We start from the raw sequence: 5238 nt of genomic DNA, 5'->3' as shown, positions 1-5238 counted from the left end.
GACCATTCCTTAGAAAGTATGCATCCTTGGGAAAATAATTTGGGAAACCATGAATTCCTGAGAAATCTATGCATGCATACCTTGAACAAAGAAGAGCAGCTTCTGGGTCTTTCATAACTCCAGTGGAATCACCATGAATATATAACTTTGAATTCTTCAACAATGGAGTCGCCAAGGTAGTTTTGCAGCCTTGAAAATCATTTGAACTCCTGCTACCTTCAGAAATTCAATCTTAAGCTCCCGGCAGACGCACCAAAATGTTATCACAAAATCACTACTGAGGGCTGCAACCAAGCGAGATTTCATGTAACTATTTCAACCAATCTTTAGACCAAAGATTAGCCTCTTTGATCAGAGAGGGCTCTCTCACAAACTCCTAATAAAATCCTTCAAACAATAGATGGCTACCTCTTTATTTAATCATGAAAGCAAAGCTGGTTGGAAACACATCAAACTGGTTCTCATTGGGCTATGGAGTCTATTATATTAAGTAAACAAGGAAAACATGGTCATCTCATGGAAATCAAGGCTCTTTGCATTACATGTCAAACATATCCCACCAAAACATAGCTTGCTGAATACACAGGAAGTCAGAGCATATGATTATGAATTCTGAGTGATTGCATTACAACAAGACTATAAAAGAACATAAAGTATAAAACACCATCATTATATTTGAACATGACAATCCATCGAGAATCTTGAGAAGAGAATAACACTGTTTTACTATTACTGTCAAAAAGGTCTTACAATGGCCCAAAACAACTCTGTTTTTCTATAAAATATCCAACCCCTATTACATCCTAGTTTTCACCATATATAGGAATACATTCCTCCTCTCTAGAATGAGCTCGAATGCCCTATTAACTACTCCTACATGCTTCTAACTAATGCATTAATTACAATCATGCTGAACTATAATTACACACAATCCTAATCAAACTAAAATACTACTTCCATTCTCCTCGTGTGCATTGATGCTTTCTTGAATGCTACCACGTGTCCTCTTTCTGTTAGGCTGAGATGGTTGAGCTTACAGATGCGATGAATGCTGACTTGGGATGCTTGAAAGCGCTGATGGCTCATTTAATTACCAGAAGGTGTGCTCCTATTTATCGGTTTCTGTCTCCCAACATTCTCCTAAAATATAGCAGCCTGCTCCCAAATCTTTTAATAACCCCAAGTATGGAATGATGCCAGGTTTCTGATGTGCTGTAGGTGGTATTTGATAGACAGCTGTTCCTCTTCCTCAACTCCCGCTCACCGTGTCAAACTAGCTGCTCACAGTATCACACTAGCTGCCCTGCGCTTTAAATCATCACCTACAGCAGTTTCGTAGCGCGCTACGAAACTGCTGTGTGATTTAAAAACACAGTCCTCCTCACTAGTTTTCTGCTAACACTGTGCTACATTTATTAATGATCTCCTCATTCCAACAAATGAACAACAATTTGCAAATAATCCTGTTTAGCTGCCAGGCTTTAATGTCAATAGCCTTTCCTAAAAACAAACTCAAACAGCATGCCCGGATTCCTCTGCTTTCTGGAGATACTTTGGCTGGAACATAGTTTACTAGTTTAGCATTTAGTCCCAGCTCTCTTTCCTCAGTCTTCCAACTCGATCTGAAACACCTTCTTACAACATTACCATCTTCTGCATGACACTAGGGCTGATACAGGTTCTTGCAAAACATAACTTTCACTTAATTTTATTGCAGTTGTAGTATAGGTGTTGTAATGATGTTCTGTACTGCCGCATTATCATTGATCCATCATCATCATCATTTTAAAGAAGATCGAACACCATAAAATCATAGCTCTGCTTATGAATATGATTGGTATCCTGTAGTTGTAATTGATGACTGTCTTCATGTCATGTCTTTCAACAGCCACTAATGAAAACCCAACATGCATTATAATGACAAGCAACAGACAGAAACAATAGAAGGCCCTATACAGTGATCTATTCAACATTTGGTGATGCAACTTTTATTCATATGTCGTTCTATTGGTTCAAACAGTTACTGCTGCTCCAGGGACCGATATGTTGGTAAGAGAACTAATAAGGTTATTCTTTTAGGTCTTGCTCCTGTTCATGCATATGCATCACCAGATCTCGAATCAGGTAGCGCACTTCATGATTTATATCAATTTCATCACGGCCTTTTTTCTCCCATCAAATGTCAAGATAGCGCAATGCCTTTTTGTAATTTCTTATTCCCAAAACATTTCGCAGAATCTACTGCATTCATCCACCATGAAATTCTGCAAATTTCTCATCAAAATCAGCTGGCCAGTCTGGATATCAATCTTCATCTTTGAAAAATTAGCTATTCCATCCTATGACCCTTCTGGGATCTTCCCACAATCTGAAATTACCACATCTAGAGAAGGGCGGTTATTACTTTCTGTGGGAGTATGTTCATCGCCATGCACAACTCCCATGCCTTTGACAACATTCCTCTGCGCTCAAACCATGATAGAATTATCATAACTAGCAGAGACCAAAATGTCACGATGAGGGTGCTACTGAATCATCTGGGCATCCTGTGTATGGCTTTGCAGTATTTAAATACACTCGAACTCATTTCCTGGTTGAACATCCCATTCCTTGAAACTAATTGAGGGGCAGAGGATTACAAGGTTCAATACATATAATCGAGGAGGAAGCCTGAAAGTATTCACTCAAAACCGGAAATACAGATTGTCTTCTGGATTTGCAACAAGTCTCATAGCAAACTCCCTTTGGAACCTGATAGCAGCGCATTTAAAATTGGCCTGTATGATAACAATTTAAATGTAAACGAAGAAGATATTTAATAATGAATATTTGCCACACACGCATCAATATAAGGCGGTTCACGTTTGAGAACATCTCCCTGAATGACCTGTAGCCGAAAAGCATTACTTTATAATCTCCCTTTCCAGTTGTCATGATCTTAGCCTTAATTCCTATTCAGAAACCACCTCACCTCTCTTGCTCTACGATAACATCGGCTTCATCATCCACGGAAATCAGCACCTTGAATAGTGCAAAGTATATGTCAACTATATATCTTGCCAGCTGCGGTCTATCACCATGATTACTAGGCAGAATTTAATTTAAAAACAATGACAACACAATATTTTGCCTGCAGTCCAACATGGGGATGAAACACAAAAATCTTTACTTCATCAACCACGCCTGCCTTCATATTTGAGACATATGTCATGGTGACAGCGTCCAAAGATGTAGCATTGTCACAGCTCATTTGAGTTTATTTGGTGATATGGTCTCCACGCAGTTTGAGAAACCAAGCAATGTACCCATGCCAACATTGATAGATGACACCAACGCTTTTTTTAATCATTTGTATGGGATTGTGGTTTATATGTTTCCTGACCCAGATAGCAGCGCATTTAAAATTTTAAGCTCGGAGATTCTACAAGCCAACATTATCTAGAGAAACTAGAATTGCTGTCTAGGCATTTGAGAAAACCCGTGCTGTGGCACGAGCCACTCCATCCCATTTATTGCATGTTCTTCAGCTGTCTTCGATCCAATCTCCATAGTCCATCCCGAGAACGGAAAAGGCATAACCATCCATGTAATAACTTTGCACAGTTGTGATACATCGGTGATCTAGCTAGATGACTACAAGATAGCAACACAGTCTTAGCGCTCCAGGTAGCTGGAAGGAGGTGCGGGACTATAAACTACATTGCCTGGGTTGGGGAGATGTGCGATCCAAGAAGGGACCATGTAGGGTAGTCGGAAAGTGACTGTTATGGTCGCCGTTCATGACTTGAGAGTGGGAAGAAAACCAAATGGAGCAGGGGGGGGGGGGGTATTTAAGTTTAAATTTAAGGGAAAGATTTGTGAAAATATTCCGCCAATCCAGCATTTATTTACAAATTTTGGGGGAACAGTCGGATCTGAATTCGAAAATGCCTATAAATTACAGGTGGCTGCCTAACGAGAAACACTTGGCATTTTGAGAATTGAGGTATTAAGCTCTTAGACGCGATGAACCCTAAGATATTTGAATCTCTGATAGCGAGTTTAGTGTTTGAGAAATTTCCAATCGAGACATAGGAGTTGTTATCTAGCATTATGTTGGCATCCCCAGAAATCGTGAGTACAGGAGAAGCAATGGCAGCTGAAGGGACTACCTCGGAGGTAGTAAGGGAAGCTGAGGGAGCTGCCTCGGAAGTTGAAAGCGTCGAAGTACTGGCAGAAGTGCCCAAATCATCAAGGACACCTAGGCTGAGGCCTACGCCGACCAAGGAGTGTCCAAAAGCAAAGAAAGTTAAGTAGAAAGTGCAATAGTCAGTGCGCGCATCACCCGGAAAGCACCCACAGATGGGAAAGCCCACCGCAGAGGAGAAGGGCAAGGTGATAGACCTAGAGCCTGAAGTTAATGTTGAAGAAGTCCATGTGGATGTGAATGAAATTGATATGGTGGAGGAGGACATTGATGTGTAGGGTTCTAACCTCATTTCTAAACTTCCCGAGTACATTCCTCCGCATAGAGGAAGGACAAAGGTTCTGAAGGATATTGATGAAAGTAAGGTCACACTGCACACACCCTTACTATCGAACCAAATCCTCTTTGAAGGACTGTGCTTGTGGCACATCCCCCTTTTAAAATTGGAGGGCTGGGATTTGGCTAATACAGAACACTTTCCCCATTTAGCGACAGATCAACTCATGCACCTTGTCTTCTACAATGACTCTGGTGTGACTATATTGGAGAAAAGGAAGTGGGTAAAAGTGGTGGATAAGGCGGGTCTGTTAAACATGCTATGGGTACCAGATTACAACCACAAACCCATAACCATGGTAGTGATCAAGAAATTGTTGTGCTTAGCACACGATGGGTGTTTGTGGCTAGAAGAGTCGATACCCATCACTAACATGATGATCCATAGGATCACTCGGCTACTGCACTCGGGAGAAAATACGGCCATGGAGTTTGGCGAAAAGACAGGTGAGCACGACCTCACTGAAGCAATGAAGGACAAATTCAAACTCACTAAGAAGCCACCCGGCTACGCCATCACAAGTATAACTAAGCCCGCGGTCAAAGTAGCAACATAAATCTTGGTAGGAAAGATTATGCAGAAGTGTCGTGTAGACAAAGTGCCAGCACTAGTAGTAGCCTTAGCGGCCCAGTGTGTGGAGGGCATACAATTTAACTGGGATCACTACCTCTATGGTGAGTTCCTAGCGAACTACAGAGAGGCGCAGGATCACAGT

This window comes from Pinus tabuliformis, chromosome 8 (genome assembly GCF_031772625.1).
Source record: "Pinus tabuliformis cultivar Carrire ecotype Pingquan chromosome 8, CPIR1, whole genome shotgun sequence".
NCBI lineage: Eukaryota > Viridiplantae > Streptophyta > Pinopsida > Pinales > Pinaceae > Pinus > Pinus tabuliformis.
The sequence above is the reverse complement of the archived record's forward strand: the minus strand, read 5'-3'. Positions refer to the sequence as shown.